We start from the raw sequence: 25,606 nt of genomic DNA, 5'->3' as shown, positions 1-25,606 counted from the left end.
GGAGCGTGATCATTCAGGGCTGGCAGTAAGCAATGAATGGACCTAAAGAGAGGTGGGGGAGTGGGGCTCCAGAACAGCAATAATAAAAATGCCGGCCTCAGTGACAACATTCAAAGTGTACCTGGTTTTGTTCTTGGTGGGAAATTTTCCATATTCAAAGCAGCTATCTGGTTTTAACTGTGACATTTTCTCAAGGCAGCGTTTCATGTGAAGCTCATGAAATGCTTTATCATAGTTGAAATGTGAGTGATCAGTCCTATTTTCTAGATAGGTAGATAAAACACTGATATCAAACCATAATAAAGAATACGCTAAAACTAAATCCACCATTTAATAGTCATATGACCAAGTCCATGGAAAACAATAATTTCACTGATGGAAGGTCAAATTAATGTCAGCCAAATGCTTCAGTGTAAAGTAGAATTCTGAAATAAATTAGCCATAATATGTTTTTAGAGAATGCACATTTTTATTTTCAATTTCTGAGACACAGTGTCCTGTTTTTACCGTAGCTAAGCTGGCCATGCATGCGAGCTTTTGGAAAACATAAGCTGCTTCAGTCCTCTGCTGAGATACTTCATGAATTATAGCAAGGTTACATCTTCTTTGTTTATTTTCTGGAGTCTTTTGTTTCAATTTAAATTTTTAGCCATTCTCTTTAAAAAAAAGATTTTCTTCATGTGAAGCTATAATGAAAAGGATGTTTTCTTTGTCTCTTTAGAACAGCTGACATAGGCCTTCAGTGATGAATGTAGAGCTCTGTGTGCAGTGAGAGTTAAGTGGGATGGGTGGTCCTACAAGGTACTTCATGGACAGGAAAAGCCCAGCTGTGGAGTGACTCAGCTCTTCTAGTCTCTGTAGCTTCCATTGATCTCATTTTTGAACAACTTCAAAGGAAGTTATATATCCTTTCAGCCTCAAAATCTCTTTGTATCTAAATTCTACTTTCCTCCCCTATCTGTCTTCTCAACCTGGAATCATGGAGACTTTACATAAGATTCTGGTGGCCATATGCCTTTGTCTCTCATCTCTCATCCCCATGCATCTTTTTGGAACTTAATTTGTGGACAAAGTTAAAAATTACTTCAGCGTGGGAAGGCTTTTCAGAATTTAGTAATAAATAGCATTAGCAAGGACATTACAGTGATTCCTTCTTTCTCAGTGATTCTTTGTTTTTTAAAATTATTGTTTCCACTTTACAGATAATTAAAAATAAGGTTAAGAGAGGTGGAGTAACTAATTAAAAGTCAGCCAGTTTGTAAGCAATCAAGACTGAGCTTAAATCCCTAGTGTCTGACTGCATTCTGTGTTTCCCCCCACAAATCTACTAGCCTCTAATATCAGTACAGAAATATAATTCATATGTAAGTATGGAAAATAACCTATCTCCTTTATTTAGGCTCCGCTTTCCAAATATTCTTACTCCAAAACTTTAATGCCCTTCGGTCTAGCCACACACCTTATCACCTGCAATCCACTATTTCTAAGGATTCACTAGTGCAGCTAACCTAAGGACACTTTAGTCTTTCGTTTAGACCAATTTTAATCCTTTGCTGTACACCAGAATAATCTGGATAGCTTAAAAAAACACACACAGATGCCTGAGTCCTGCCCCAGTTCAGTCAGAATCTCTGGGGCTGTGCAGTTTCTGGAAAGCTCCCTGGCAGTTCTGATAACAAAGTAAGTGTGACAACCACAGCTTCAGAATATACAGGTAGAACTATCAATGCCCCACTGTCCAGAAGCCAAGAGGTGCTCTTCTTATTTCCCTCATCTACAAACCCCCAAGTCTCTCAGCACTGATGTACTCACAGTGCTTTTGCTTTCTGGAAACCTGAACCAGTCTCAAAAGATTAGTACTTTATTTACTTAATTTTTATGATTGTTTTATCTTTCAGTTATAGTCGACATGCAATATTACTTTCTGATGTTCAGCAGAGTGGTTAGATATTTATATAATTTAAATTCTTCATATATATATATATATATATATATATATATAATTTTTTTTTTTTTGAGGACTAAGGCAGAATCTCTCAGGAGCTCCCATTGGGCCTTTCAAGCTTCACCACCTGTAGTCCCTGGAGGCCCAGCGCCAGGCTCCATCACAGGATCAAGTTTCAGTTCTTGCCTGGTTGCAACTCCTTCCCAGGCTCTTAAACACCCACATTGGAGGCCTGTAAGTCTCACTTCCTCCTTCTTCCATGATTGTTTCCAAAGGACCTGGGACCTTCTCCAGAAAGCATCAACTATTAATTAGAACATCTTTACTTGTAATCCTTCCAGTCCCACTACTTAACCTGTCCTTTCTTCTTAGTTCGTAGTCATTCAAAATTTACTATTTTTTGCCCAGCCAGTGTTGCTCAGTGGTTGAGTGTTGACTTATGAACCAGGAGGTCATGGTTCAATTCCAGGTCAGGGCAACATGCCTGGGTTGTGGGCTTGATCCCTTGTGTGGAGCTGTAGGAGGCAGCTGATCAATGATTCTTTCTCATCATTGATATTCCTATCTCTCTCTCCCTCTCCCTTCCTTTCTGATATAAATAAAATATATTTTAAAAAACATTTACTATTTTTTGAGCATCTTCTATCTACTAGGCTCCAGGTATACACTGATGACCCAAACTGATATGGCCTTCTTTCTTAAGGAGACAATGATTCTATCCAATTCAATTTATGCTCCAGCTTTAGTTATGAAACCAGAACTATCTGTATATATATAAATCCCTAAGCAACCGTTCAACCGTTTGACTGTTTGACCTGTGGCTATGATGCGCACTGATCACCAGGGGGCAGATGCTCAATGCAGGAGCTGCCCCCTGGTGGTCAGTGTGCTCTCACAGTGGGAGCACCACTCAGCTGACCAACAGGTGCCAGAAGCCAGGATCATGGCTGGTGAGCGCAGCTGCAGCAGTGTAAGCCTCTCCTGCCTCTGTAGTAGCACTACCGAGAGGCAGCAGCCACAGGCTCAGCGGGGCTGAGATGAGCAGGAGCAGTGTGGTGCCCTGCCCAAGCTTGGGCTCGGGCTCCTCTCCGGCCGCCTGCCGCTTCATGCACTACTACATCTCTCGGGGGATGTCAGACTGCCGGTTTCAGGCCTGGCCTGTGGGGATGGGGCCGAAGCTGGCAGTCCTACATCTGCCAAGGGGTCCCGGATTGCAAGAGGGCACAGGCCAGGCTGAGAGACCCCACTGGTGCATGAAAGCCTAGGTGGTCCTTGCGCCCTTGAGTGTGACATCATCACAAGATGGCCACCACAAGATGGCCACACGCACAGCGGAGGCGGGGCCTGGCGGCCAAATGGTGAGGACTGGGAATCCTGTGCTCCATGTGGTGCAGAGGAGGCCAGTCCCAGTGTCTCTGCCACCTCGCATGGAGGAGGCAGGTCTCGGTGGAGGAGGCAGTTGTGGGTGATCAGGCTGGCAGGGGAGGGCAGTTGGGGGCAATCAGGCAGGCAAGCAGGCGAGAGGTCAGGAGCCAGTGGTCCCGGAATGTAAGAGGGATGTCCAACTGTGGGATGGGGCCTAAATCAGCAGTCAGACATCCCCTGAGGGGTCCCAGATTGGAGACAGTGCAGGCCGGGCTGAGGGACATCCCCACCCCGTGCTTGAATTTCATGCACCAGTCCTCTAGTCCTATATAAAAATATGCAATAAGTGAGGGGTCCCATACTTTTTTTCTTCCTACAATCCAAGTGATTTTACTGGACACAGTTCCAGAGAAACAGTTCTGTTATTAGAAAATATCTTCTCTGTAGTGTCCCAGTAAATGAAATAATTATTTTAAAAAAAGGTTTTGGAAACTTACCAACAAAACAATTAGACATAGCAAAAAGTTTATCATTTAGTGCAGTGAGCATAAATCCACATGGTTAATGGCTAGTATACCTCAAGGGAAGCACTATTAGAGTTTTAGGTGGGTCTATTTACTGGTCATTGAGCAGGACAATCTGCATTGCAGGATGCTTAATAATCCTGGCCCTGCCCAATAAATGCTTACAGTATTTTCTAATCACTATGAAAACAAAAACTTCCTCTCATGATTCTAAATATCTTAAGAAAGAACTAACCTAAATTGAAAATTACTCAATTAATCTATTAAATATTTTAAATGTCAATTTTTTTAAAAAAATTAAAGAGAATGGCCATCCTGCAGAAGGGTTTTGGCAAAGATACAACTGTTACACTGAGGTAGATATTGAACAGTATTTAAAAGAGAAGTTGCACGCCTTGTTCATAGCAGCATTATACACACTATATCCAAGAATATCAGTAGATATAAAAGTTCATAAAAAGAATTTTTTTAATGATAAATATGGTTGATTAAAAGAGTGATGGGAAAGGGAGTCAATAGAATTATAACAACTAGATAATTATTTGGAAAAAATAAAACTTAAATTTCTACCTTATTCCTTGCACCAAATTAAAGTTTAAATTGACAAAATTTTAAATGTGAAAAATATTATAACTGTGAAGTTTTAGAAGAAAAGATGAGCAAATATATATTTGAGGAGTGCTTTCAGAAAGAGCATAAAACTCCTAAGCCATAATTAAAATTATTTAAAAATTTGATTGCATAAATATTCAAAACTTCTATATTTCATAAATAACACAAAGTTAAAAGACCAATTAAACTGTGAAAAATAGTTGTAAAATATGAAAAATGAAATTTATCATATACAATTAGCTTGTATATATTAAAGAAAATGGTCAAAGGTATGAATAGTCAATCAACAGACAATGAAAAGAAATGACTGATAAAATACAAGATATGACAATCTTACTCATAATTTAAAAGAAAAAATCAAAATAAAAGACATTTTTCTCTCAGATTGGTAGAAGAAAAGCATACATATAGAGTGAATATTTATTCATGTAAATTTATTAATAAATGGCATGGAATTTCAATATGTGAATAATGAGTATAATTATAATTTTGTTATTCTATGGATACAAAATGTCATTTTAATATATATTCTTTAATGATGACACTTATTAGTTTTTAAGTCAGAAAAGTATGAAGAAAACAAAATGACCCATAAGTCCCTCTAATGACTGCCATTAAAAAAATAAACTTTAAATTAGTACATTCATTATTGAAAGAATATTCAAAGAGTATTTTTAAAATACACAATGAAATATAAAAATACTTCCCTCTCTCCACCTAGACTTGATTTCTCTAAATATAATTACAGTTAATATGATCTGAAATCCTCAAAAACAATATTCCTGTAAGAGAAATATATAAACTTTGATTCTTTTAATCTCTACTATTGGCTTATTAGTATGTATGTTTTATGTTTTCAGTGGTTATTCTGGTATTTACTATGCAGTTTACATATATCACAGTCTATACCGAATAATATTAGACCACATCAAGCATATTTCCCCCATAGTGCCCTTTTCATTCTTGTGAGACATTCTACTTCTTCATATGTTATAGAATTTTATTATCTTTGCTTAAAATAGTAATTTATTTTACAAATAAACTAAAAATGAGAAAAATATCCATCCATTTACCAACTGAAAAACATCTAATTGCTTTCAGTTTTTAGCAATTGTGAGTAAAGATGTAAAACATTCAAATAGGTTTTTGTGTGAATCAGAGTTTCATTATTTTTTAGTAAATATGTAGGAATAGGATTGCCTGATTATAAAAGATTTAGATAAATAACAAAGTGACAAGCTCTTTTTCAAAGTGGCCATACTCAGCAAGGTTGTGAGAGTTCCGGTTATTCTCCGTCATCAGCAGCACTTGATGATATCAGTACTTTTAAGCCATTTTAATAGGTGTGTACTGGTACCTCATTGTGGTTTTAATATGTAATCCCTGGTGACTAATGATTTTGAAGATTTTGTCATATGCATATACCTTCTTCGGTGAAATGTTTATTCAAACCTCTATCCCACTTTATAAATGGGGTTCTTTTCAAGTTTTTAGAATTCTTTATATATTTTGGTTCAAGTCGTTTGTTGGCTATGTAATTGGCAAATATTTTCTCCCAGGATGTGGCTTGCTTTTCATTATCTCACTGGGGTAAATTTTATATTTTGATAAGGTCAATTCATAAATGTTTTTCTTTTATGGATTGTGCTTTTGGTGTATCCATTATCTATGACCCATAGTCACAAAGTTTTTCTCTTGTACTTTCTTCTGTAAATTTTATAGTTTTGGTTTTTACATTTAAGTGTATATATTATTTTGAGTTAATTTTTATAATAACTTGTGAGGTATGTACTGAGTTCATGTTTTTGTATATGAGTATTTAATTTTTCTATAAGCATTTGTATAATAAATTAACATTTCTCCATCAAACTGGCTTTGCACTTCTGTCAAAATCAATTGACCCTATGTTTATGGGTCTATTTCTGCACTCTCTATTCTATTCCATTGACCTATGTGTCTATCTTTTCTTTTTCTTTTTTTAAAAAATACATTTCATTGATTTTTTACAGAGAAGGGAGAGGGATAGAGAGTTAGAAATATCAATGAGAGAGAAACATCAATCAGCTGCCTCCTGCACACCCCCCACTGGAGATGTGCCCACAACCAAGGTACATGCCCTTGACTGTAATCAAACCTGGGACCCTGCAGTCCACAGGCCGACACTCTATCCACTGAGCCAAACCAGTCAGGGTGTGTCTATCTTTTCACCAATACTACACTGCCTTTATTACTGTGGCTTTTATAGGGAGTCTTGAAATCAAATCATATACAACTTTTCTGTTTTTATTCATTCAAAAAATGTTTTCTTTTTCTAGTTCTTTTTCCTTTCCATTTATTTATTTTTTAAATATACGTTTTCCTTTTTATGTAATTTATTGGGGTAACACTGGTTAACAAAATTATACGGGTTTTAGGTGCACAGTTCTATAGAACATCATCTGTACATTCTATTCTGTGTTCACCACCCAAGACAAGTCTACAACCATCATCATTTAGCCCCCTATATCCTCCTCTGCCTCTCTTCACACTTCATCCCCTCAGCAAGCACCCTACTGTTGTCTGTGTCTATGAATTTTTTCTCTTCTTTTTTTTCTCAATCCCTCTATGCCCCCACTCTGCCCCTAGCCTGAAAACTGTCAGCCTGCTCTCTATCTATGAGTTTGTCATTATTTTGCTTGTTAGTTCATTTTGGTCATTAGGTTCCACATATGAGTGAAATCATATGGAACTTGTCTTTCTCTGACTGGCTTATCTTACTTAGCATAATGCTCTCCAGGTCCATCCATGCTGTCACAAAGGGTAAATTTATAGCCAATATTTGAAAGCAGCCGAAGTGTCCATCAGTAGCTGAGTGGAGGCGATAAAAGCTGTGGTACATTTATACAATAGCCATAAAAAAAGAGAAATATTACCCTTTGCCTTTTCATAATCATCTTGTAAATATTGGCAAAATAATCCTGCTGGAAATTTGATCTTAGACCAGGGGTGGGCAAACTTTTTGACTCGAGGGCCACAATGGGTTCTTAAACTGGACCGGAGGGCCGGAACAAAAGCATGGATGGAGTGTTTGTGTGAACTAATATACATTCAAAGTAAACATCATTACATAAAAGGGTACAGTCTTTTTTTTTTTTCAGTTTTATTCATTTCAAACGGGCCGGATCCGACCCGCAGGCCATAGTTTGCCCACGGCTGTCTTAGACATATTTGACCTTGAATTTTGTGTACTTGCTAAATACATTCATTAGTGATAGGTACTTTTTAGTCAATTTCTTGATATTATTTTATGTATATAGGGTGTCCCAAAAAATGTATACACATACTTTGAATAATTGTAAAGGAAGTGTTTATTAAAATACACTTCATTTTCAAAATTGAGCTATTAGCTGTTAAAGTGTTTATATATTCTTTTGGGGACAGGTTGTATAATCACATCTGAAAATATAATTTTACTTTCTCCTCTATAATCTGTACCCCTTTTATTGCTTTATTGCAGTGGTCGGCAAACTGTGGCTTGGCAAACAGTGGCTTGCGAGCCACATGCAGCTCTTTGGCCCCTTGAGTGTAGTTCTTCCACAAAATACCAGCTCTTCCACAAAATACTGACTTCTGCACATGGGCCACGAAGTTTCAATCGCACTATACATGCGCGCCCGCACGTGGTATTTTGTGGAAGAGCCACACTCAAGAGGCCAAAGAGCGGCATGTGGTTCACGAACCGCAGTTTTCTGACCACGGCTTTATTGCATTACTCAGGACTTCCAGAATGATGTTGAATAGGAGTGGTGAGAGTGGATATCCTTGCCTTGTTTTGATCTTAGGATATTATCTAGTATAAGGAATAGAGGGGAATACATTATATATATCCTATTTAATAAAAGAGAAACAACAGCAGCTCCCCTCGATCTCCCGCTCTGCCCCTGCCTAGACCTAATGCCTCTGGCCAAGGCATTAGACCTGGGCTGGGGATCCCCAGCTGCTCACAATTGCTGACTCCGCCCCTGCCCAGGCCTAAGGCCTCTGGCCGAGGCCTTAGGCCTGGGCAGGGGACCCCCAGCTCCCTGTAGTTGCAGGCTCTGCCCCTGTCTAGACCTAATGCCTCTGGCAAGGCGTTAGGCCTGGGCAGAGGACCCCCAGCTGCCCAGGATCGCTGACTCCACCCCTGCTCCCCTTGATGGCTGGTTCCGCCCCTGCCCAGGCCTAATGCCTCTGACCGAGGCATTAGGCCTGGGCAGGGGACCCCCAGCTCCCCGCAATTGCAGGCTCTGCCCCTGCCCAGGCCTAACGCCTCTGGCCAAGGCATTAGGTCTGTGTAGGGGACCCCCAGCTCCCAATGATTGCAGGCTCCACCCCTGCCCAGGCTTAACATCTTTGGCCAAGGCTTTAGGCCTGGGCAAGGGATCCCTAGCTCCCCAAACTGCCGGCTCCGTCCCTGCCCAGCTCCCACTGCTGGCTCCACCCCTGCTTCCCACTATCACTGGCTGGGGCAGCAAAGGCACCTGGTTCTCTTATCACAGCTCAGGGGCAGAGCAAAGGCAGCCCCCAGGGCCGCCTTTGCCCTGCCCCCAGCTCTTAGCTCCCCCCTGGGTTTCCGATCACCGTCAGTGGCAGGGGACTTCTTCTGTCCTTTCCCTTTCGCCTCCCAGCATTGTGCCTACATATGCAAATTAGCCTCCATATTTGTTGGTGGTTAACCGCCACCTTGGCTGGCAGTTAATTTGCATATCGCCCTGATTAGCCAATGGGAAGGGTTGCAGTCGTACGCTAATTACCATGTTTCTCTTTTATTAAATAGGATATATATAATGTATTCCCCTCTATTCCTTATACTAGATAATATCTGCTGGTGTCTCTCAAAGTTCCCAGATTCTCATCTATCTCATTCTATTGTATTCATAAATTTAAAAAATTTTACATATTGTATATTTTAGTACCAACAATTTTTAATTTTTATTAGTTTATAATTCTCTGCTGACAACTTTTTCCTTTCCATTTATTTCCTGTGTGTTTACTTTTAATTAATGGAGCAATAGTCATATTATTTGCTCTATATTCATTCTGTGCTATCCTAACATTTGGATTGCATTGTGGTTGACATATATTGATTGTTTTTTCCCTTGATAATTCATCATATTTTATTGAATTTTTTGTATGTTGAGTATCTTTGGATTATATACTGCCCACTTTGAACATTATGTTTTGTGATTCTGGGTTCTGTTAAAATCCTATTGACAATATTGTTGTTTTAAGAGGCATTTAACCTATTTAGAGTCAGATCATAATTTTTTCCACATTTTTCAGTAGTGGTTTCAATGATCAATTTACATTCCAAACCTTTGCTGCATTGCTTTGGGTCTGTACCACTCATGTGACACTCAGGGACTAGATTGGAACTAAGATGGTGTTTTATATTGTATTTCAAGTCTCAAAGCTTTCTCTATGCTACTTTGGGTGTTTCCCATGCACACCCAGCTCAGAGATGAGCTCAAGACTTTTACTGATTATAGAATTTGGAAATTCCCTTCCTCAGTTCTCTTTTTTTTATTGGATCCCCTCACATTTTTTGTCTTGCAGAAGATCTTTAGTCCTGTTCACTGAACACAAAGATTAGGGTTTTTTTTTTCTTGGAGTATTAAGCATCTATGCCAACACTACATTTCTATGATAGAGGTTCACTCTTAAGTCTGCATCTGGAGGAAGGAAATGAAAAAAAAAATCCTAAGAAAGTTTCTGAAATCAATAAAAATATATTAAAAAAATAACTTCATATGGGTTTCTTTCTCTAGTTTTGACCTTGTCTCTCCAATATGCTTTATACGCTATTCAGCATGCTCATTAATTATTTTAGTATTTTGTTTAGAGTTTAGTTATAATCAGTTGGAGAGTTAGATTACAATGGGTTTATACATTTTGCCTGGGAAGATAACTTTAAAAACATATTTTTTAATAGCCACATTATAGCTCACTTTATGAATATTCTAAAATTTAGAATTATTTTTCTGCTTGGGAACACTCAGGTTTATTTTATTAGAGGAAAATTTATTCTAAAACACTGCAGAGAACATTATTGAAAGTAAACATTTTCTACACCTCTGATTATTATGATTACTAGAGGCCCAATGCATGAAATTCATGCATGGGGCTCGGCGTCCCCCGCTGCAGCAGTGGGAGGCTGGGAGGGCTCTGCTGCCTCTGCCTCCTCTGCCTCGGCCCCCGCCACAGCGGCTTCGTCTGGAAAGACATTCAGAAGGACATCTGGTCTAATTAGCATATTATGCTTTTATTATTATAGATAAGTTTCTCTAAATTAATTAAATCAAAGCATATGAGCATTTTTACTTCTAAGGTATTTTGACTTCATCTTGTAAGTTATAGGACACATGTGCCCTAGTGACATTGTCAGTTTTGTGCTTTAGAAGCAAGACCTTGGTAGCCATGCAAAGAATGGGCTGGGTGTTTCCCATGCACACCCAGCTCAGAGATGTGAGTGTGGAAGGAGATGAAGGTGGAGAGATCATTTAAGGGTCAATTACAATGTTTTCAGTTAAAACCTCTAGCTGCATAAACTAAGGCAGTGGTTATAGAGATAAAGAGGAGACGGCTTAAGAAGTTATTTTTAAAAATATTTTTATTTATTTCAGAGAGGAATGGGAGAGGGAGAGAGAGATAGAAACATCAATGATAAGACAGAATCACTGATTGGCTGCCTCCTGCATGCTTCACACTGCGGGGGGGATTGAGCCCACAACTGGACATGTGCCCTCACTAGAAATCAAACTGTGACCTCTTGGTTCATAGGTTGACACTCAACCACTGAGCCATGCTGGCCAGGCAAGAAGCTACTTTTAAATCAGAATCTTGGTGACAGAGAAAACAGAAGTCCAGTATAAGTCAAGAGTGACCTGGGATCTGGGTGACTCAGTGAGCCAGGAAATGGGGAGCAAGAAGAAGAAAAAAAGTCCTCACTTGAAAAGTTTATGAGGGAAGTGATGCTGCCACAGGAAATTCAGTAAGAGTGAGGTGATAAATGAAATATTCCATGGAAAAATGTAAGGAATATAAAACTTTTTAAAAAATTTCAGAGCATGGAGGCATGGAATAAGAGAAAGGTCATTAAGTAGAAAACAAAAGGTAAAGAAAGAAGAGGTACACACCAAATGGAAAGAAGGATATGGGAGTAGGTGAGCAACTAGAGTAGTGACTTTGGGGATAGAAATAAAATAACAAAATTAAGAATGAAAAATTTCCGCCCTCAGTGGATCTGTGGTCAGAGGTATTTCCTGGTGGATGTCACAATGTTCCTTGGGTGGCTCTGAAGGCCTTCGTGCCTCAACGGGAAGTCTGCCTCTGCTTTGTGGTGAGCTCATTGGCAATTTACTTCCCTTCTTTGAAAAGTCTACCTTTGTTAACCAACTAGTAACTACTCTGGTACCCAAACTCCTCCCCCAAATTCTGAAACCTTCATCCCCTTCTATATGCTGAAATCCTGCCACTTATCAACTCTTTGGTGGCATTCAGAGAACTTGAACACCACATCTGGCAAGTTGTGTGACTTCAGTAAATGGCTCAGCCTCCCCCAGGTGAAGCAGTTTCCTCCGCTGGGAAATGAAGGGGCTGGCCCAGATGATCTCAAAGGCCCTTGGAGGCTAATTGTTTAATTGTATCCTTAGCATAATTGGTTTTGTAAATTTGTTTTGATATATTTGGAGAACATACATAACACAAGCTGGTTGGTGAGTTACTCATCCAGTCCTTGATCATGAAAGCATTGCATATGCATTATTACCAGATTAAGGAAGAGCTTGCAGACTAAACTATGAATATTAGACAAGAACTCTGATGGAAAAATTCTGAGTTAGTTGTGGGTGGGGAGGTGGGAGCTGATCTAAACCTTCATAACCTAAGTTATATTAACCAAACTGACAATTTTAGCATGGGCAGCTAATGATACCTGCTCTGTAACTGACAAGTACTATTCAGTAGTGGAAGTAGGGGGTATAAAATTCTGAACCTTTAATACCTAATAGGGGCAAATCAAGCACAGATAGCATTTAGGGAGTGATGTGTAATGAATGAGTAGGAAAATAAAACTCAAAGCACTATTGTTAATTTAATTATTTGGTTTTTAATAAAGACACTCTAGAAGGCCTCATGAAGTATCTCTTGGGATTGATATTGAGGTGAGACTCCACTGGATTTAGAGTATTAAGATGTTTTCAGGTCTCCTGAGTGTCCTTCCAATATCCTGGCTGCTTGGGCCCCTTTCTTGGGATTTTGTGAACCTCCTTATGACTCAGCAACTAAAGGTGCAATGCCTTGGGTACCCTTCTCCTATACCAGTGATGGCGAACCTTTTGAGCTCGGCGTGCCAGCATTTTGAAAAACCCTAACTTAACTCTGGTGCTGTGTCACATATAGAAATTTTTTGATATTTGCAACCATAGTAAAACAAAGACTTATATTTTTGATATTTATTTTATATATTTAAATGCCATTTAACAAAGAAAAATCAACCAAAAAAATGAGTTCGCGTGTCACCTCTGACACGCGTGTCATAGGTTCGCCATCCCTGTCCTATACAGTGGCTAACATTAATGTCTATGTGTCTGGGCTATTTAGGGGATTACATATTTTGATTTAAACTCCTGCCTATTCTTATAAATGTTTTGTTTTAATTTTTTAATGGGTTACTAACATTATAACATTAGGGTATTTCAGATAAAATCAGTATTCTCTGTTTTTCTTGATACACCAGGATATCTGATAAGACTGGGTCTGTATTCTGATATTATAACAAGTTTCTGGAGTTGCATAGTTGCTGCTATCTCTAGATCAATAGAACATTCCCCATCCCCAGGGAAAACAGGCATGCTTGTGCTTTATTCGTTTATGTAATCTACCTTGCTCCTAAGTCAAGGTAACCGCTGTTCCTGGTTTGCTTGCTACAGTCCTAGTTTACTCCTGTTGATCTATAATTCATTAATATTATCCTCTTTGCTGTCAAAATGTCCTGGTGTGAATGAACAATTATATGGTTATACTCTCCAGAGGGACCTGAATCTGAGTTTTCTGATATAAAGAGAGAATGCAATTAACTACCAAGCATTTTTATTTTAGATACAATTATTCAGATTTTGTTAAGCACCTACTGCTTGAAAGGCACTGTCCTAGAAACTTGAGATAGAGTAAATCAAGAAGATACATGATTTGAACACTATTGAAGAAGATAGACAAGTGTACATGAAGTTCTGACCATGAAAATATGGCAGCTTCAAAGAATAAAAGAAAAAAATCTCTTTGTCACTTTAGAATAGGCTGGTCTAGGAGGAAGACATGAGAACATAGAATCAGACTGGAGATACAAATGGAACTTGCAAGCCATGTTAAAGAACTGACCATTTATTATAAGGGCAATGGACAAAGATTTTGTCAGGGTAGTGATAGACTATATTGATATTCAGAAAGATTATTCTAAATCAAATGTGTGGCGTGAGTAGGAAGCTTAGAGGGCAGTTTCAGTAATTGAAGAAGATAACAGTGGTATGGCCTAGAGTAGAGACTGTTAGATGGAGTGAAATCCAAGAAGAATTTAGGGAATAAACTGGCAATATGTAGTGGTTAACTAAATATTGGAGGTGAAGTGTGGGGAGGAATAAAATATGGCTATGCAATTTCTAGCTTAAAAAATAAACTGGATGGATCTGCCTTCCACTGTCTTGGGAAGATTTGAGAAAAAAAAAAAGAAAAGAAAAGTAGATTTGGAAGAGGAAATGATGAGTCAGTTTTAGACAAGCTGAGTGTGAAGTGTTATGAGATACCGAAGTGAAGAAGTACAATAGATAGTAATATATATATATATATATATATATATATATATATATATATATATGAGATTGGATTGTAGGACAAGAAGATGGGCTGGGACTATAGATTAGGAGTCCTCTATGAATTAAAACAGTCTGATACAACTTATAGATGGAGATAATCATGATACAATATGACAAGGGTTATAACAAGAATACATGAAGTATTAGCAGAACATTATTTGACTAGACAAATACATATAATTTACTATGTATAAAACATAAAGAAAATATTTTCAAGAAAAATTGGCTATGGAAGTAGAGGAGATTGTGAGGTTAAGTTTTTGTTGTTGTTGTTTGTGTTAGACAAAGGGCATATTGGCCATGTTTAAATGTTGATGGAAAGGAGCCAGTAGAAAGTGAGAGGCTGAAGATCCTGATGAGAACTTAAAAAGAACAAGATAAAAGGAAGCTGAGAATAGTTGAGAAAATAAAATTAGCAACTGCAGATATTGAACGAAAATTCTTTTCTTGATACAAAGGGAATATCTCCTGTTAATTATAAACTATGCGATTAGGTTTTCAAGTAATACAATAGCAGATGCAAACAATCTCTAGTGCATTTAAAATCCACTTACAACCAACCCATTCCCCTGTCAAAACGACATTTCTTCATTTGAGCTTGTCTTCTGGGTCACCAGACTGCTGACATCTTCAATGCTTTATAAAGTTAATGTTCAGTAGGAATATTGCTGGGTCCATTTGCCAGGACAATCTCTCTAATGTTTATATTACCTTCCCTTACCAATAGCTTCTGAATTCTTAAATTAAACTGACATCATTGTGATTGTGTGACCAATCCACAAACAATAAAGCTATGAAAATCAAAGCATCTTTCTTTGTTCCTAGAAGCCCAGAATTTAAATCAATACTGACTGAGTTATTTAGGCAATGAAGGATAACTTTATTTTTCTGGGGACTGGCAGAATCAACAAGTCACAGTCATTTTAGGCAAGACATCAAATGAAAGGAAACAAAAGAGAATAACATCACTTATATACTTAGCCCTTTCTTTCAAGGAAGCCAAAGAACATCACATGGATGAACTCACTAATACCTTAGAATTTTTTCATACTGTGAAAAGCATTTTATAGAGCAAAAAGCTATTTGAATAGTCTTAGGAAATTTGATTAGTACAAGAATTATTAACTCCTTGGGTGGTCTAATGGTTAAGTTGATTGAGAAAATCTTACACTGCAAAAAAATAATAGAAAAAAATCTGGTACTTTGAATAAATCATCATTGAGTCATTAAAGAGCAATCACATTTATGCCATTCGTTCAGTGTTTCCTGATACCAGCATACAAATAGTCCCGTTGAAAAAAATAACCTGTTTTTATCAGATTATTTTATCTACAAGGGAATAGAGGCAGGTTCTGGGTTTTTTATGTTGACTTGACACTTATTTTAAAATATGTACTCAGTAATTCAGAGATGGATCTGTCAACTTGGAAACTGTTCATACTTTCTGTAGCTTCTTTTTCCATATTGAATAATGGAAAACTGATACAGGGAAATCCTGTTTTGGGTGACTTCCAAATTTATAGAATGACTAGAGGCCTGATGCACAAAATTCATGCAAGGGGTTCAGCCCTCGCAACCCTGGCTGCTTTGGCCCTTGCAGCCCCGGCTTCGTCCAGAAGGTCATCCAGGTGGTCATTCTGCTGTTTGGCTGTTCGGTTGATTTGCATATTATGCTTTTATTATTATAGATTGCTTTGGCAAATGAATTAGAGTTTTTTTTGTGTGTTTTTTTCTGACTATATTGACAGATATTAATTTTACTTTTGAAATATGATCTCTAAAGATAGAAAACCAGGTTACCAGGAGAGAGAAAGAGGGTGCTCTCTCTACTTAATAGAAAAATATCCTTCATATCAGCCATTTAGGGATGGAGATGGGATGGGAGGCAGAGCTAGCCTAACAATGATTGCTCATTTATCTCCTATCAGGTAAAGAAACTCATTAATTTTGATTCATATCATTGCCATCAAGTAAGTAAAATACTTTCAAAACTCACAAGTCATACAACTGTACATCAAAAAGAATAATTCATTATTGAGGTTATTCAAAGTTTTGTAATCATTTTTATCCTGTACTGGTGAATCCTCCAGAAAATACCCCAATTTAATTCTTCAGTGATTTGGTAGTATTTTTCACTTATGTGTCTATCCTATATAATAAAAGGCTAATATACAAATTGAACCACCAGTCACTATGATGCGCATTGACCACCAGGGGGCAGACGCTCAGTGCAGGAGGTGCCCCCTGGTGGTCAGTGCATCGCTCCCACAGGGGGAGTGCCGCTTAGGCAGAAGCTGGGCTCAGGGCTGGCGAGGCAGTGGCAGGAGCCTCTCCCACCTCCACTGTAGCACTAAAGACCCCTTGGGGGATGTCTGCCTGCCTGCTCCCTGTGAGAGGGCGCAGGCTGGGCTGAGGGATCCCCCGCCAGTGCATGAATGTCGTGCACCAGGCCTCTAGTTAGAGTATAACTTTATTGAGGTAAAAAACTTGGCATCTTCTTGTCTCCATAATTTTGCATCTATAATAGTTGTTCACTAAGTGGTGAAAATGGATGGATTAATGACTAAGTGAATAGAGCATTAATAATATTGATGCTAAATATTTACTCATTAGCTTTAAGAATTATTGATTAGCAAGTGCCTATTCTTCTAGGTACTCTAACCTATTTGATTTCTTGTTCAACATTCTGAGGAAAGAAAAAAGGAAGAGGAAAGGGAGACAAGTTACAGGTAATAACAGAGCCAAGAGAATTCCTGAATATCTTTACATTTCTACAAGCTATCAGCTCTTGCCGATGGCCTTTTTCAGAACAGAAAATGTTTAAAACTGGCTGTTATTACAGAGTGGGAAAAGAGGCATATTTCTACCTGTAACACCTGTACATTAACTCGGCGAATTTGCTGAACTTATTCCTACAGTAATGTTTTTGATTTATCTATAATTATTGCTTTATATTCAAAGCATATGCAGGCATTTAATTAGTGTAAAGTGACTTGAGGGTTTTGTTTTGTTAAATAATTTGACAATCAGGGTATGAAAACCCGAAAATGTAAGTCCCAAATGGTTTCATACTATGGGAAAATAACTAATTTATAAGAAATGTTACAACAATCACACAAACATTTGACTTACTAATTAGTTTCAAACAATCATCTGCTTAAAGAAACAAACATTTATCTAATTTCTCACCATATTAACAAGACTATATATTCATTGAATACAAGAATATGAGCTATAGGCTGTCTTAAGAATAGTTTTTGCTGCCTTTTTTCAGGCAGATTATTTTAATGTTTGTCTAAGTGGTGTTTTTTTTTTTGTTTTTTTTTTAAAGGAAGACTTCCTCTTGAAAATTGCATTAAAATAGTATGAAATTGGAAAGAAAATGGTCATACTTTAGTTTTTAAATTTTTATGTAATATCTATGTCTACATGTATTTATACAGATATTTATAATTCATATAATATTGTATAAAGATATTTGTATGAGTGTGTGTGTGTGTGTGTGTGTGTGTGTGTGTTAGCTTTCCATTTCAGTGATCTCCTTTTTGGTTGAGTGACATTTGTTTTAAAAATATATATAGTTTGTGTTCTTGTAATGGGAGTCTTGTTCCAGAAATTTATAAAATGTACTTAAAATTATTGGAGCCCTTACATAGTTCTGGAGGATTTGGTGCAAATTTGTGATTACAGGAATTTCCTTTGTTATGTGTACTGCTATATTAAGGCATGCTATGATGATTTCTTTTAAATATTTATAAGATAATTATTATTTTAACTTATAAGGAAACAATGCTTAGCATAGCAATTTGAAGTTTTTTTAAAGCAAAATCTTTAGTGTGAATGCAACTCCTTGTTGAAGATATTTTGCTGTAAAAACTGCACAATGCCAGCATAGATGGCATTGCTGGGGAATTACAGGGGCCCCACTCTTGGTGTTTCTTCAAATACTAAACCAGTTCGTGTTCTTTTCCATTGCCTCTTAGCAGCCCTAGAGATGTAACCTTCTTCCCCTTCTTATTAAACTCTCACCATGCAACCTATTTCTTCAGGTTGTCTCTGGTCAGATTGCTTGTGAATGTGGCCTGGTACCAGGACTTGCTCAATACCATGGAAAACAAACATTCAGACCCTTCCCCTTTTAGACTTTGGTCACAAATCTTCCCTTAAGCAGTGGTTCTCAACCTTCTGGCCCTTTAAATACAGTTCCTCATGTTGTGACCCCCAACCATAAAATTATTTTCGTTGCTATTTCATAACTGTAATGTTGCTACTGTTATGAATCGTAATGTAAATATCTGATATGCAAGATGGTCTTAGGCGGCCCCTGTGAAAGGGTCGTTCGACCGCCAAAGGGATCGTGACCCACAGGTTGAGAACCGTTGCCTTAAAGAAAAGCTTAGAGCAAAGCAGAACCTTGGAGGGTTACCTCGGGGGCCCTTTTCTCTGCAGTTTTACAGTGTGTGTAGGTATTAGTTAACTACATTTTATCTTACTTGATTACTGTTGGGGACCAGGTGTAAGCTGACAAGGTCCTTGCACCTGAAGGGGCTAGCAAGGCTGGGACCCTTACCCACACAGTTTTCCCAGACTTGTTTGGATGGCGGGTATCAGTAGAATGAGAGCAACCTTTGTAGAATGAGAACAGCCCTTCATGGCTTACCAAGAAGTCTGTAACTATTTACTGAGATATGCTGTACTGAGAACTTGTCCTTCTGTTCTGTCCCTCCCTTAGAGATTAAGAGGAACAAAGAATACATTCCTCTTGACAGACCTCCTATTCAGTGTGTTGTGTATAAAAGGCATTGAGTGGCTAATAAATTTGCTGTAGTTCCTCGAATGAGCTGCAGTCCTCCTGATCCCACTTTCCTGTCTTTCTTTCTTTTCTCAATTCCCACCTCCCTGCCTCAGCCCGGCTCAACCTGTCAGGCTGGCCCTGACAGATTATCATGATGGGAGGTGAGTCCCACCCGCCCCCCGCCCCCCGACACACACTTTACAGATGAGGAAAGCAGAGCAAGGGCAGTCAATCAAATTGTCCATTAACCCATAATGTATTGGAACTGAAACAGTTACCTGACTCTAAAGTCTAAAACTCATTGATATGCATGTTAGCTTTCTGGGGGTGTAATTTTGAAGCTGTTCCTTTGAAGTGTAATCTATGGTTCCAAGCAGTACATAATATTTCCCAGACTTCAGGAGCATGTGAGAAGCATAGCTACTTCTGGAAGCTTGTGGCTGGTCATCTAGATTCCTGTCTGCACAAGCATCCCTAAAATTCTGGGTGAGCAAAATGTTAGATGTGAGGAATATTTTGGATCAGGTTCAGGCTGGGAAAGAGTGAGAGCATATAGAACTGCAGCTGAGGTCAGTGCACATCAACTCTTACAGGATATAGGACAGTGAAGGTGACCTGGAGTGCTGACTGGCAAGAGCTTCTGCTATTTGGGTCCTTGGTGAGTCTGCTCTGGCTTCCAAATCGAAGACTGTAAACAGTAATGTGGGTTGTGGAGTCTGCGGAGATGTACTTAATGAAAGCGCAGTGCCAGCCTGGACCACAGAACAGTCTTTTCTTCCTGAAACATATATAGCTTTATTTATTTGTGCTTCCTGGCAGCATCTGAGCAGCAACTGTGGGACAGCAGCACTATCAGAAAAACTTCCCTCAAAGCCTGAAAAGGACTGGAAATCGAGGGTCCAGTTGGGGTGCAGCAAGGCCAGATGCTCCATGCTCGCCTAGTCTCCAGGATCAAGACCACTCTTTGCTCTCATTGCCCACAAACTGATCTCAGAAAGTCTCATTAATCAATTCAACCCTCAAGCATTCACACCAAATGTTTACTATTCAAGGGAATTATTATGCAACACAACAGCCAACAATTTCATATATCCTTGAAAATAGACTAAAATTTGCACACCATGTTCATTGTAAGGAGGCTCCAAATGACGAATTTATTAAATGGATCATTGTTACCTATACTGTGATTTTCAGTGTTTCTTATAGCAATATTTGGATGCACCTTGTAATTCCTAAGTGATTTTTTGTTGATAAAAAGGTATTTTTTCTTCTAAAACATTAGAAAATATGAAATAAAAGATCTATAAATTGTAACTAATAAAGGTAAAATTTAAATAAATTTTAAAAATTAAAATAAAACAATGCCACCTTTCCATAGCTCAGTGGTTATCGATTTGGTGTATTAATCATGTCTTTCATATTCTGCATTCTGATGCTTTGATTTCTGGGGCCTTGGAGGGACTGCCCTCCCAGGGTTAATTAATAAAGATAGTAAATAACTCTACTTTGAGCACGCTTTTCAAATATAAACTAAACAATCTAGAATCCATGCCCCAACCACTACTTTATTGAGTTTTCATTCTCTGGGCCACTCTCCACCTGCCCTAGTCTCTCCAGAACCAGAACACTAGACCCTATTCCTCAGAGCTTGCTAAAATTACTCAAACTAGCGAATCCTAACTCTGCTTAACTTGGTCTCAGCCTTTCTTTTTCATAGAAACCACAATAAAAGCTCTTATCCATAGCTTCTCCCTTTCCTTCTTCCTCCTGATCAACCCTAGTAGTGATCTTCTGTGGCATGGTGTGCCCCCTCCTCTTGGGAACTGTGAGTAATAAATTATCTTTTAAATGGCGATCATTTCCTGATCTATTGGCCTTACTCTAACCCAAATTTTCTATTGAGACACTGTATTTTAAAAATGGTTGGCAATGTAAAGAACTGGTACTGTTCTTCTGGTGTCCACTTTGTAACCTATATTGAGTATTTAGGACTTTTATCTCACTTTGGTATCTGAGTCTATTATTATGTTCCTTTTATGGGACCAGGTATCTTCAATGGTGGGGATTTTCTTGCTGGAGAAGAGAAAGAACAGAATGTGCACTGTGTTGCTTGCATAGTGTAATCAACAGAATGCTCTTTAAGCAATTTCAGAAACCTTTGTGCCTCAGAAACCTTTAACATTCATGATTAAAAATGAATCCATGTTGATCAGCACCAACAAAACTAATATTTAAAATAACTGATATTTAGAAAGACATATCATGCTAATCAGGAATACTCTAGAGTGATGAAATCAAGTCAGCAGCCTAATTACTCCACAAGTGATTCAAAGAGGGAATTGGGCTACAAGGAATAAGAAAAAACCAGCTTGGTGCCCAGCTTAGTATTAAACCAGAGAAGAAAAGCAGTTCCTCAGCTTTGGAAAGGAGATCTTTGAGCACTGATAAAGCTGTTCTTATATTTTCTCTTTACAGAGATGGTTCCAAAGTACAAGACGGGGCTGTGCATACAGGAGTGGATAAGAAATACCAGCAGGAAGATTGAGAAAAAAAAGGATTTATAAAGATGTAGTGAGACTGATCAATATAATTAACTTCAGAGGCAAAACACTTATTCCAAAGACATTGCAAATGGCTTCAAATATTGTCCCCCAAATTACTGTCAGCATGAACAATAGCTATTTCATAAACTCTGCAAACCTCAATCGTATGATTTGGAAAAAAGGCTTAATAATGACTTACACAGTCTTGTTCAAGGTTACCAAAAAGTAAGAGAATTTTGACCTATGAAACCAGATGACAGATGACATAGTGTTGCATATAGACTAAGTAGTCAATAAATGTTTTCTTTCTTTTCATCTTGATTACAACACTAACTAGCTATATAACCATGAGTAAATTCCTTGATCTTTATTCAGGATAATGAGACCCTTTCATGGTTTGTTGTGAGGACTAGATGAAGTAATACATGTAAATTTGCCTTAAAAAGTACCTGTCTTAGTATTAAGTAATGTTTACCATATACTAGTATATATGTATTTTTTTCTTTTGGAATTGCCTCAGGAAATTGAGGTACATTCTTTTTAAAAATCTGAAGTGGTCATATTTAGAAGTGGATTTGAATTTTTATAGATAATAAATATTACTATGAAATAATGTCTTAAATATTGTGTAGCTTATTAACAATTCTTAAATTGGGAGATTAAAATACTGATCCTTAAAAAGAGCACCCTAGACACAGGTCTAGTGGAATGATAGATTCTACAACACAAAAATATGTTCACAGAAGAGAGCTTGGTTAACCGCCAAGTTTTTGTTATGATAAAACATTGAGAAAAAAGGACTGATGTGCTGATCAAGGATCAGAATTCGGAGGCAGAGGAATTCCTGTGATTCTTTTTCCAGGTGAATGTCAAGGGAGGGAGAGAGGCTAAGGACATCCAAGTAATGAGTGGAAGATGCAGGGCTCCCTGAGTTTCCCCTTGTATGAATGGTTTGCTAAGGCTGTAATAATCAAGTACCACAAAGAAGGTGGATTCGGCAATAGAAAGTTATTGTCTCACAGTCTCAAGATCAAGGTTGGTTACATCTGAGGGTTGTGAGAGAGGGTCCCATGTCTCTGGCTTACTTCCAGTGGCTTCTTCCAGTCTTTGGTGTTTCTTGGCTTGTAGAGGTATTTCTGCACTTCATTTTCCATCTCTGCTTTCATCTTCACCTGCATTCTTCCTGTGTGCATGTCTCTGTATCCAAACTTTTCCTTTTAATAAGGAATCTGGTCATATTGGATTAAAGTCCACTCTAATGAACTCAACTAGTTATATCTGCAACAAACCTGTTTTGAAATATGGTCATATTCTAAGCTACTGGGGGTTAGGACTTCAACATATGACTTTTAGGGAGGACAAATTCAACCCAACTTCCCTCTTTTGGGCAAATCGGTTGGTGGGACTGGAAGTGGCTGAAATCTGGAAATTAGCCAGAAGAGGAGTGTAAGATCAAATAGCAGAAAACAAACGGAAGTCAATGGTTACAAAGACATGCACGCACTCTTACCTCCCTGGCTAGGTGTATGCCATCCTCTCACCTAGAAAACCCTCTCTATGTTATTTTTTCTGTCTAAGTCAGTGGTTCTCAACCTTCCTAATGCTGCGACCCTTTAATACAGTTCCTCATGTTGTGGTGACCCCCAACCATAAAATTATTTTCGTTGCTACTTCATAACTGTAATTTTGCTACTGTTATGAATCGTAATGTAAATATCTGATATGCAGGATGTATTTTCATTGTTACAAATTGAACATAATTAAAGCATAGTGATTAATCACAAAAACAATATGTAATTATATATGTGTTTTCCAATGGTCTTAGGCGACCCCTGTGAAAGGGTTGTTCGACCCCAAAAGGGTCATGACCCACAGGTTGAGAACCGCTGGTCTAAGTCCTATTTAAAGCTGAGATCAATTTCTACCTTCTCCATGGAGCCCTCTTTGAGAACACCAGTCCTTTGGCTTTTTCTACCACCTGTAAATTCTTACAGTCCTTTTGTTAAGAGAACTGAATTGTTATTTTATGCATGCAAACTTATATGATTGAACCATATGAAATTGATGATATTCAAAATCATTTTTAACCACCAAACACTGCAATTTAATGTTACAACCTAATACTCAATTTATAGTAGTTGAAAGTCTGAGACTCTGAACTGAGAGTTTATGCCAAATAATAGATCTGGGAGCCAGGTTCTAGGCAAGGCATCTAATAGTCTATGCCTCAGTCTTATTCCAAAAATGGGGATATACCATTACCAACTTCATAGGGTTGCTTGAAAGATTAATTAGCTAATATGTATATCATATATATTATACATATAACATGTATGTTTATAACATATGCTATAACTGTGCTAGGACACTCCATAATTGTTAGCTACTATTTTTATTATCATTATTATTATTCTTTATTTAAGATACATCTTTCATCTGGCACAGGGCTTTGAGTACCGTAGACATTTTATAAATATTTATAGAAAGAATCACAATTGAGTAAACACATAATGTTTTCTCAATTACATATACTCTAACACAAAACAATATACAATGTAGATAAGTGCTTGCTGATAATTATTAATTAATGATTGATAAATGGAAAGATAAACTCAGATTGCAGCTCCAATAAATTATAACCCCCATAAATTAATACTGATTTGTTTTTCTTCATGTTCAAAATTTTTATACTATGGGCCTGATCTGAGAACATTTGAACTTAGATTATAATATTTTAAGGGCATGTATCTGTGAACTTTAGAGTTGATAGTTAGGAACCAGGCTTTGGCATCAGAAGCCCAGGTGCCCCGTGTTTGATCTCACTTTCCAAAGCAAGCCTATGCAAGATCAGTACTGCTGGGAAATGAACGGCAGCAGTGGGAGTAGTCCAATTGTCCTGTTTTGATATAGAGATAAAAAGTATTTTAAATTCAGAAAACAGGATGGAAACCGTCAGGCAGCCTCCAGAGATCATCTGGCCCAGTGTTTTTAGTTTACCCAGGGGGACACAGAAGACACAGTGAATGTGAGAGCGGAACTAGAATTTGGGACTCCAGCAGTTACTCCATGGCACTTTTTGGCTATATCTGTTTCTTAAAGGGTTACATAGAAGTTTCAGACTTGTGATACTAAAAACTCCAACAGAAAGCATATCTTTGAACTGTAGTTACTGGAAGATTTTTAGATTATGAAGATGAATGAGGCAATGTGAAGGACAACACTGTGCTGATCTGTAATCTAGAAAATATATAAGGGAAGACCTTTAAAAGAACTCCAGGGAATGCTGTACACTCAAGCACCGTAAAAACATTCATTTATATTTTAATGAGATTAATCTAAATATTGTTCTAGGTGAAGTATAATTACATTAAAGAGATAAGATAACGTTATTGTGTGCTCTTTTTTTAAAATGAAGTTTGAATCCAGGTAAAGTAAAACATAGACACTTTTGTTATTAAAGCACTTCATTAGACTACTTCCTACTTCCAGAGAAATTTTTAATTATTAAAAAAAGAACTTGAAAACAAAATAACATGGAACTAACATGTATTTTTAAATCATAAACATTCAAAATATTTATTGAAAGGAATTTTTATTGTTGATCAAGAGCTAAAGCACTGTTTCTCAGTCTTTCTGAAAGATCTTTAATTAGATGTGAACAGAAATTACTTCTCCTTTTGTCAGTTTTAAATAGCTCTAATACTTCCCCATCTGAGAGGATGAAAAGGAGACAACACTGTCCTGATATCAGAGGACAGAATGGTAGGGTGTAGACTAAGGGCTGGATGGTGTGAGTGATGGCAGAGCCAGAATAAAGGGCCATTGTCATATGTTTGGAAAAGCCAGTCTGACTTGTGTTAACTGGGAAAATTCAGAGGTTTCCAAGAGAACATTATATTGATTACAAAAGTTTATGTGTGGCCTGACTGGTGTGC

This window comes from Myotis yumanensis, unplaced genomic scaffold (assembly GCF_028538775.1).
Source record: "Myotis yumanensis isolate MYYU_CA2020_CCGP unplaced genomic scaffold, mMyoYum1.0.hap1 SCAF_2, whole genome shotgun sequence".
NCBI lineage: Eukaryota > Metazoa > Chordata > Mammalia > Chiroptera > Vespertilionidae > Myotis > Myotis yumanensis.
This window is presented reverse-complemented; position numbering follows the sequence as displayed.